The sequence below is a fragment of the Paramacrobiotus metropolitanus genome, unplaced genomic scaffold (assembly GCF_019649055.1).
Source record: "Paramacrobiotus metropolitanus isolate TYO unplaced genomic scaffold, Prichtersi_v1.0 Parri_scaffold0000031, whole genome shotgun sequence".
Classification (NCBI taxonomy): Eukaryota; Metazoa; Tardigrada; class Eutardigrada; order Parachela; family Macrobiotidae; genus Paramacrobiotus; species Paramacrobiotus metropolitanus.
The window spans coordinates 222,477-233,018 of NW_026570251.1; the positions used below are offsets into that span (position 1 = coordinate 222,477).

At 42.9% G+C, this 10,542-nt stretch overlaps 1 long non-coding RNA gene across 1 annotated transcript; it reads right to left on the reverse strand.

Moving 5' to 3' along the window:
- Nucleotides 1–599: 599 nt before the first annotated feature.
- On the reverse strand, nucleotides 600–1,427 carry LOC129588851 (uncharacterized). Its single transcript, XR_008690529.1, has 3 exons — nucleotides 1,385–1,427; nucleotides 1,065–1,326; nucleotides 600–998 (listed from the first exon to the last, which is right to left on the reverse strand). It is a non-coding gene; the product is annotated as an uncharacterized LOC129588851 (long non-coding RNA).
- Nucleotides 1,428–10,542: the final 9,115 nt, after the last annotated feature.

Genomic DNA, 10,542 nt, shown 5'->3' on the forward strand with positions numbered 1-10,542 from the left:
AAAAATTGATAGATTAATCGTGCAGCTTACAATTTAATTAAGTAGTTCTGTAAGAAACACCACTCCTGATCGGCAGGTGGCAAACAGAGAAAGAGAAAATAAAATATCATAGATACTGAAAAATGAAAGAATGTAATAATTAAATGAATGAATAAAAATCAAATGAACATACGAAAATAGGTAAATGCAGATACAGAGTATGCAATGAGAATTTCCTGTAACATCAACCAACGGCTACGTATTCTTTTATAATTATATTAGTCACTGCGTATAATGCTATCTCTTGGGTTGGCCACCGTAGAACTCATAATTTTTGAACAAACAAAAACTGCCAGAAATAATCGGTCTATTTTGAAAACTGTCTGCCAGGAATCGCATTTTGGTTCATACTCTTATTTACAGTTACCCACCGATTTCAGCAAATTTCAGTGCGATCGAGCGGCTGTTACGTTCAGATCTCCACTAACGTTATGTGATGCCCCTAGCACTAAGTCTAACGTAGAAATCCCGACGTGGATTTTGAGACTTTATTACGAAACACTATTCAAGTGACTGCTAGATGACTTCCAGTGGACTAAACCAGAGTGGACCATCTAGCATTGGCAAGCTTGGCGCTTATATAGCCACATTCGGGTAAACATCGACAATCAGAAACTTCTGGAAACTTTCAAAGCAGCGGATCTAACTTTTTTTAGCTCACTCTAATAGTGTATCCGGGTTGCCTAAACGGCGTTAAAGCGACGGTGACCTTTAGGATGTTGCTTTGCCGATGAGCTTGTTCCAACGATTTTAACATGGGCGGAGGGGATAGTGAAGAAGATCTGTCGAAATTTACATTTGTCGAGCTGACTGATGTGTTATCTGGTATCTTTGATGAGGTGTTCGCTGTATCCAGTACAAATTCGAAAGTCGGGAAAGTCCTTGAAAGCCATAAAGACGCTCTGCAGAAAATCCCATCCCTGCTGAAGGATCATCATATACGCATTCATGAAGTCGCCCTGAAAGCGGAAACCGATCTGAAGATGGAAAAAGAGCGCCTGACGCAGCTAATGCAAGAACCTAACCTCGAACCCCAGGCTGCACGACGTTATATTCCAGTACCGGCGTACCCTGAAAATTCACATGCGAATCGAACATACGCTGATGCAGTCAATCATGGAGTTTCTTCGAAGACTGCAAGCGGCAACATCCTTTTGCTGAAGCCCAGAGCTGCACCACCATCCATCCATGCCCGAAAATCTGCCAACGAGATGAATTCCTTTTGCCAGAAGCTAACTGATGTCCTTCCTGAAGGAATGGACTCTGCCAACATCACTTGCATGCGACCTGCAAATGGTAAGTCTGTACTCGTTGAATTTTAACGAAGGGTTTTACTAGAGCTAACCGTGCTGGTACACTGTATAGTCGATCGACTAGTCAGATGACTGTATCCTCCCTCTCTATCACAGTAACATACTGTCACTTATATAGCTAGACATAGAATATCAACAGACTAGCATTCAGGTAGAAGAACTAGACAATCAGCTCAGCAGAATAGCTAAAGGCAAGAGTCACAGACATAATATGAATCACATTACACTTCCCTCCTTAAAGGAATTTCGTAGAAATTTAACGCTATGATAAAACAAGTTCTTCTTTAATCTTCTATTTCGCGGAGCTTCACCGGATTTCTTTCGTGGGGTTTTTCAGTGCATTTCAGCGTTCGTCGTTTTGTGCAGAACTGTCAAATTCAACTGAAGTCCTCCTCCCGTCCTTGAAAAGTTGCATCGTACAGACAAACATTAAGCAGTAACACATAATGTTAAAAATTTCACAGTATACTTCATGTACGTCGCACCCAAAATTTCTTCAGTCATTAGTATGGCTAGTAAAACCTTCGTTACATTGGTGGCTCCAGTGGTCGTCGAGGTTCGGCCTCGACACTGCTGGCAGGTCAGCATTCGTCGACTGAATTCCCGACAACCGGCAGTGAGTGTTACTAATGTTTCGCTTTGATTGAGCTTACTTCCGTACTATGGACATTTCCAACCCGGCACTGACAGCACGTCAGTTTGTACGTTCTATTCTCACGACTCTACATCGAAAACAACCATGCCCCCCATTGGAAGACGAAATATACGCTCTATTCGACGCCCTTCCGCCGGAATTGAAACGTCTATTCCTTTTTGACCTTCCACCGGATACCAACTCCTTCGAAAGGAAGCTCCAGTATGAATTACACCGACTCAGATTTCGTGCAGAGACACTACCACCGGCATTCTTAACAACACCCGCCCCTGGATCTCACCAGAAACGACAACGACAACGACCCATCTCTCCAAGAATTTGCTACCATTGCAGAAAACCCGGACACGAAGTTATTCGCTGCAGGCAGTACAGAAGTCAGTATAATTATTGATGAAAATTTTACTGGATTCGACATTGACTTAGGACCAGGATTATAAGGTTTAAAGGTATGAAGGAAAGGCATGAGGCTGTAAGAGTGAACCATGACCTTTGGGAAAGAGAGCAAGCTGTAAAAGTGGAACGTGTCTCCGACCCCATACTAATGACTGAAGAAATTTTGGGTGCGACGTACATGAAGTATACTGTGAAATTTTTAACATTATGTGTTACTGCTTAATGTTTGTCTGTAAGATGCAACTTTTCAAGGACGGGAGGAGGACTTCAGTTGAATTTGACAGTTCTGCACAAAACGACGAACGCTGAAATGCACTGAAAAGCCCACGAAAGAAATCCCGTGAAGCTCCGCGAAATAGAAGATTAAAGAAGAACTTGTTTTGTCATAGCGTTAAATTTCTACGAAATTCCTTTAAGGAGGGAAGTGTAATGTGATTCATATTATGTCTGTGACTCTTGCCTTTAGCTATTCTGCTGAGCTGATTGTCTAGTTGTTCTACCTGAATGCTAGTCTGTTGATATTCTATGTCTAGCTATATAAGTCACAGTATGTTACTGTGATAGGGGGTCAGGATACAGTCATCTGACTAGTCGATCGACTATACAATGTACCAGCACGGTTAGCTCTAGTAAAACCTTCGTTACAGAATTCAAAAGTAAGGAAGACGTTGAAAAAGGCGAAACTATGTTTAATCAGCACGCCGAAAAGCTTGATATTTCTGTGAAAAAGCCGATGCCACGTAGGTTCAGAATGATCGTTCGTAAGGCGCCGATCAGCATGACACAGGAGTCTTTTGAATACGAGCTGGCTTCGAAAAATTTGCCGGACAATAGTAAGGTGAAAGTTGTAACCGTTCTTAAAAGCAGTCGAAAGGACCGCGAGACGTATGCAGTGGTTATTGATGTCGATGAGTCTGCAAGGTCTATTTTGAGTACAAAAAGGTCAGTGAAATTAGGGTGGTTTATGTGCCCTGTTGTGGATCATTTTTATGCCCCTCAGTGTCTAAAGTGTTGCGAGTATTTCCACACTGAACGGACATGTAAAAATAAACCGGTGTGCGCTTACTGCGCGAAGGACCATGTTTCTTCAGAATGTCCGGAAAACGACGACTTTGAGTGCATTTGCGTTAACTGTCAGAAAAATAACAGCTTCTCGCATGAAAATTCACATTCGGCTTTTGCGCAAAATTGGTGCGACATGTATGCCAACTTGAAGAACTCTAAAACTTTTTACAACTCCTATCGAAAAAACGGAGCATGAAGCCGGCCGGCTTCATGCTCCGTTTTTTTTTCCAGTTCCGCGGAACTGGAAAGTAATGACTTAACTTCTTTGAATTTACTTGTTCCGCCTATTAACAATGCTTCTTTCAAAAAAAATAGTCGTGATATGACCATCCGTTTTCGCTGCTGTAACATCAACAGTGGAAAGAATAAACTAGCCCAAGTGAAATTGTTTTGCCATGGCAGTGATGTAACTGTGTTAACAGAAACGTGGGATAAACCGCACTATGCGGATGCATGCTTTGCTGACCTTCGGTCTTTTAATGTGTTCCGTAAAGCGAGAAAAGATGGTCATGGTGGCGTTGCTATTGTTGTTCAAAAGTCATTCAACGCTTTTCGCAGAATCGACCTAGAAGAAAGTTCACTTGAAATTTTATGTATCCAGTCCTTAGCTTTCAATCTCATCTTTGTTGGGTTTTATGCTTCCCCTTCCACGTGTAAGTCTTCAGTGCGTTCTCTATTGATCATATTCGCACGCGTTTTTCACCAGCAATGCTCGCAAGGACTATCATTATGGGAGACTTTAATCTACCTGACATTAACTGGCATAGCAAAACAGCTGCTCTGCCAGCAAGCCGAGAATTGCTACGGCACTAAGAGAATTTAATTTCACTCAATTAATTAATTTTCCAACAAGGGAATTAAATTGTCTTGACCTTTGCTTATTGAGTGCTAGTTTTCTGTACGAGCCAGCAGTACCTATTAGCCCCCCTTCTGTCACGAATGATCATATTGGGTTCCAATTTTCTTTAAAAGCCAAGCGGCTTTCACGAAAATTTTGCACAGTGGCTAAGTGGAAAATAAACAACGCCAGCGTAGCTGATTTCAATAGCGCTTTAGCTTCGATGGACTGGTTGACTATGTTCCGGCATTCAGATGCAGACCAACGCGCGGTTATATTTGAAACCACTTTTCTTGATGTTGCTAAAAAATTTTCAAGTACGAAAAAGTAAAAGTTCGAGTGGGTTCAATTGAATATCCTAAGCAATTAAAGAAACTAATAACGGCGCGCGATCGCGCTTTTCGGCGGTACCGCAATTCGAGTCGTAACCGAAGCGATTTAAAAATCAAGTGGAAGTCGTTGTCAAAAAAATGTGATAACATGGCGAAACGTTTTGAAAATCACAAACTACTTGATATGGCCACCTCTCATCGTAATAATCCATCTAAATTCTGGCAGTTTCTAAAATCAGTAAATGATCGCACAGACATGCCTCCGTTGCACCTACCAAATGGTGCAGTGATTACCAGTGATTTTGAAAAAGCCGAAACGCTTAATTGTCAATATTATGATTCCCAATCTGAGTGTTTTAATCTTCGCAAAGAGCTTAACACTGAATTACTTTTCACGAACAATGATAGATGGGAAATCTCTGAACTGCTAATTTTTGAACAACTGGCAGCGTTGTCTTCTAGAACATCTAGCGGAAAATTCGAGATCACCAACAACCTTCCTTAACTTGCAGCTAATTGTAAGTCTATAAAAAAACCGCTGAAATTTGTTTTTGATGCTGTTTTAAATGAAGGCAAATTTCCATCTGTGTGGAAACTTTCCTTCATTACCCCCATCCCAAAAATGTCAGCCGATCGTAAACTCCCTGCCAGTTACAGGCCTGTCTCTATGTTAAACCCTGTTTCTAAAGTTTTTGAAAGATGTTTAGACCAGCTTATGCGCGGCTTTTTAGGTAAAAATAATATTCTAGGAGACCATCAGTTCGCCTACCGAGAAAAACGGTCAACGAAGCTGCAACTGTTTATTTTCACGAAAATCCTAAATGATTTCATAACTAACGGCACTGAAGTCGACGCAGTGTTTCTAGACTGCTCAAAAGCCTTTGATAAAGTTTCGCATGCCAGCATCCTCTCAGCTCTGAACTCTATGAACTTTCCCAGCCAGGTCGTGCATTTGATATCGGACTACTTAAAAGGTCGTACGCAATGTGTAACGGTCGAAAATGCGGTTTCTGGGAGGAAAGCAGTTCGAAGTGGTGTGCCGCAAGGATCTGTTCTCGGGCCATTGCTGTTCATTTGTGTTCTTAATTTTATTCTCAGCGCCCTTAAGCACGGTAGCGGCCTTTTTGTTTTTGCTGATGATATGGTGATTCTCCGTCCGCTCGTAAAAATTAATGATTGTGAGCTCTTGCAGGAAGATCTTGCGTGTTTAGAAAACTGGCTTAGCGAGAAACAACTATCCCTCAACGCGGCAAAATCAGTTCACATCCGCTTTTCGAAAAAATCTTCTGTAAAATCGGCTGCTCAGTACGAACTTCACTCTGTACCGATCCCCGCCAGCGATTACGTGAAATATCTAGGCGTCTATGTCGACAGAAAATTAACGTGGAAAATAAACTGTGAAAATCTTGCAAAAAAGTGCAACAAGAGAATAAGTTTTGTCAACCATATCTTTAATCGTAGTAATGGTGGAGCCCGCCTAAAGCTTTTCAAATCCCTGGTCCTTCCTATCGCTGATTACTGTAGTTCTGTGGTTTAATGTTACTTAAAAACGTCAAATGACTTACTTGAGCGTTGTCAAAAGCGCTTCACAAGATCAATACGTTTGGGAAATGACCTTTCGAAATATCCTGAGCGGCTGGCTGAACTTAAATGGGACACTCTGAGTCATCGCCGCTTAAAACAGGCTTTAGAATTCGTTTACAAGTTAAAGTTTGGTAAAATTGCCCTAAGCGAAGTAATAATAGCTCCATTGGAAATTTCGCATGCTGCGCTTGAATCTGTTTCAGATCACACCCGTGCAAACACCCGCCTCCTCCGCCATCCATGCCCTAGTAAACTGACTACAACAACGCTCTGTGGAGCAGTTATAGCGTCACGTCATGGATCACATTTGGAAAATCTGGTCGACCTTTGGAATGAACTGCTTCTTCCCACGGAATCCTACCTGTCACTGACATCCTTTCGGAACGCGCTGGAGAATGTCGAATTGAACACACTAACAGCCGCTAAACGACTCCTGGATGTTCGTTAGTCTCTTTTTTAAGTTCGATGTGTTTTCATGCCACACACTGCATAAAAATTTATCCCTGTTTTCTTTTTGTCTTCTTTCATGTTTGCTAATCACAATAATGTTTTTTGCTCTTATCTGTCTACTGCTGACTTTTGTCTGTTGCCTGGAGGGGGTTTCCGCCCCGTTGCAAAGGACATTAAATCAATCAATCATTATGCCCAAATATAGAACTAAATGCTATTCTCTCAGTTCTCTTTGTGGCTAATGATTTTGTTTACGCCAGGCTGTATTTTCATATAGCTCACATGGGGCTGTGTGGCTGGTAACACGGCGAGTCGACGACTGAGCAAAGCCATCAAACACACTTGGAATCGTTTGTCCAGCAACGTTCTTTGTTTTTCAATCAAAAGAAGATGTATCGCTTGTCAAAGAAAAAACTTCTCGAATCATACAATACAAAGCCTCTTATCGTGTAATAGTCATTTCTCTGATACTCTGTACAAAATTAGGGTTTATTCGGTTTCGTCATCAGAAAGGGTAAGGAATCTGCGTGAAACGTACATACCTATGCGTAATACAGCATTGCTCATTGTGGATGCGTAATTTATGAACTCATGGATACTATGCATGTTCTGTAATCAGTGAATGCACCACTCATCCAGTTTACCAATCATGATCTATTACAGTTTTAAGTGAAGTGCTACTTCGTAGATAACTATTCGACTTTATGTGCAGAGTACATTTATGTACATGAAGCTTTACACAAAACTTTTGTGAATGACCATGTTGAGCTGAGGCATACTGTGCTTAACAGAGTGCTGCATTCGCTTGATCTAAATGAAATTGATTGTTGTTAATGCACAGCTAACAAGTTTTTCTCATTACGTTAGGATTTAAAGCAAACTGACTGTCACTGCTTGTAAAACCAGGCTGACGGTAATCTGATTGCGGCAAAATGCATTTGTACGAAAACGGTATTCGAAGTGTTTACGGGTGGAATGCGGTGGACGTGGAAATTGATGGGCTGATGCAACACGGCCACGTTATCGGTCTGGAGAACGTCGAAGACAAGTCGCAGCGTCTGATCGTAGATTTCGGATGTCCGACACTGCGGTCGGTACCGGTTGATTACATGACGGTGATCGACTGCTCCAACAAATATGCGGTCCGATACAGCTGGCTGAGCCATGAGTTTACCGACTGGACGAACGATTTATCTGGCGCGCCCAGCACCCGTTATTCCGGCTTGGAGGCGCTAATCCGCGACCATCCCATCCACCCATGGAAATGGTATCCGGCAAAATTACTCATGTTCGGCTTCAGATATCTGCAACCACATGCGCTGGTTGAAGTGCAGCTGCCAGGTTATACAGTTCGCGAACTCCTTCCTGAACGACAGCTGCGTGTGCCACTCTCGGAGGAAGAGCGTCAGTGTCGAGCACTGTCACATAACCATTTCATACTGCGGTCTTGCACAATCCCTGCAGAGTGTCAGTTAATGTGGAAATCAGTAGTGGCAGCACAGTTGTGGAACAAAATGCAACATGACTGCGCTGTGCGTGTTATATCTGTTGTTAACGGCACGATGAGCTATCTTGGACGACGCAGCGACGCACCAATGAAAGACGAGGATGTTGTAAGTCAAAGCAGAAAGCACACCCTATTAGATTACGTTTGAGACTCTGATTTTCGGATTAAAATATGCGACCTTACCGAAAAGCCCTAATTATTTTATTAAGTCACATGAGATGTTTTTGCTGAACAGATAAAAGTGTTTGCCAACAGCCGCGATCCAACAAGCAAGGATTTTAAAGGCAAAGATGTACCCGAACTTGCAGAAGCAGACAGGAAGGCCAGTTTCAGTTTATCTCTGCCACCGGAAATTCTTATGGAGGTCTTTCAGTCGCTGGATACCATCGACCGGTTGCGCTGCCGACGAACCTGTCAGTTATGGGAGACGCTTTTAGCCTCGCCGCAGATAGCCCGCAGTTTTTATGTGCAGTTGCTTCAGCAGCATACCGACATTCATCGCAATACCAATTACGGTGCCTACGCGAGCATCTTCAAGCACATCACACGGGATACGCGCAACATCTGCATAAGAGACACCTCCGTTCGCCAACAATGTAGCGGTGGGGTGGAATGCCGCACAAACGCCGGTGCGGTGATGGGTTGCATTCAGCAAATGCTGGAGCATACCGGCATTTGTCTTGATCGGCTGGTGCTGTGCCAGCGTACAGTGACCATCTTAGCGACCAGCCGGCCATTGCATGATTATTTTAAAGGCGTGATGAACTCGTATTCAGACCTGGCTAGGTGTTATGATCGCGTCATCTGGGCGGATTGCTCGCTGAGCTACAATATCAGCGGTTCCAAAATCCAAGTTCGCATACCGCGTGCGGTCTTCGGTCTGCGTAGCGGCAATATGGACTTCATAGTTTGTGGTACGTTCGATACTCGTTTTGAATTCGCGGAGACATCAGATGTAAAAAAGCTTAAATGTTAAGCTAACACGGATAAATTAGCATGTTGCCGGAAAACTAAGACGCAACCGAACGCAGTTCGGAATCAATCATCTTGCGCCGAAAGTGTCTGTGTTACTACTGCTTAGGATGCAGTTTTTACTGCCTATGCAATAGTACAATGTAAGTCAATTCTGAATTTCTGAATGTAAGTCAATTCTGAATTTCTGACTACCCCAAAACATCAAAACGCCACAAAAAAATCGTGCCTGTGACAATTAGACGACTGCTACAAAAAAAAACGCAATTCGCTTAGTTTTCGAACTTTGGTATGATGCACTTCATTGGGCGAGCTAGTACTATTACGTTGTCAGCTATGAAATTAGCCCCAAGCTTTCCAAAGCTCCGCATGTCAGCGCAGTGGAAATTGTCCCGTAACCAACGGGCTCCGCGCGCTGGCCGAGACATTGCCGAAATCCCCTATGAGGCGTGGTGCCTCTCCTTCCACCTCTTCAATACAACGTACCCATGCTGCTGCAATCCGTCGCCTTCCACATCCACGGCATTCCATGTGTACACCGATCGTCGGCTGCTTTGGTACAAATGCATGCTGAATCAGTACAAAATGTGAATTGGCATGGTACTGGAAGTTATGCGCCGATAATGATGACAAAATGGCAGTTCTTGCACCTGTCTCAACAGCTTTGTGTACATGAAAGTTAGAAAGGTAGAAGTAGCATTGATCCGAGAACTGCAATGTTACGGCAGCATCGCAAATGTGGCTCGTCTGCTTTGGTGTACGTAGTAAGCATGCACTGCGCATGAGTCACGATTGCCTTAAGCAATGCCGTTGACTAAATTCTCTAATGCTTGTATTGCGATTTCTACCGTAGTGGATTTTTGTGATTGTCTGTAGTAATTATTATTATTATTATTTGTTGTTGTAGGCGTAGTTGTGTCTGGCGGTATATAGTGCACTGCACTTTCTTAGCGCTGCATCATGATCAGTTCGCCGTGTCAGTTGCTACTCTTGCCTGTCGGACAGGGTATAGTCCATTTTGTTTCATAAGGAAGTGTTTATTCAGCGTTGTCCCGTGATTAATAGAGCAGTATTTTTGGGAATTATTACTTTCATAAAAAAAAATTCCACCTCACATATGGCGGGTACTGGCAGTGGCGGTGAATCGTGTACTTGAGGAACCAAATTCCGCTTCTTATTTCCAACGGCACGAATTATGCGGCCAACAAGGGAATCCAGTACTGTAGCCGCTAGATGAAGTGGCTCCACAGAGTCTGGTATACGGGAAAAATGCAGGCGCAATATACACACATTGCTCCGTTAAGAATTGTGTTTGATTTCAAACAATTTTCACTCTGATGCTGACGCTCTACAGGTTTTACTGAGCTTCTTAATTTTAGCAACGTACGATAATT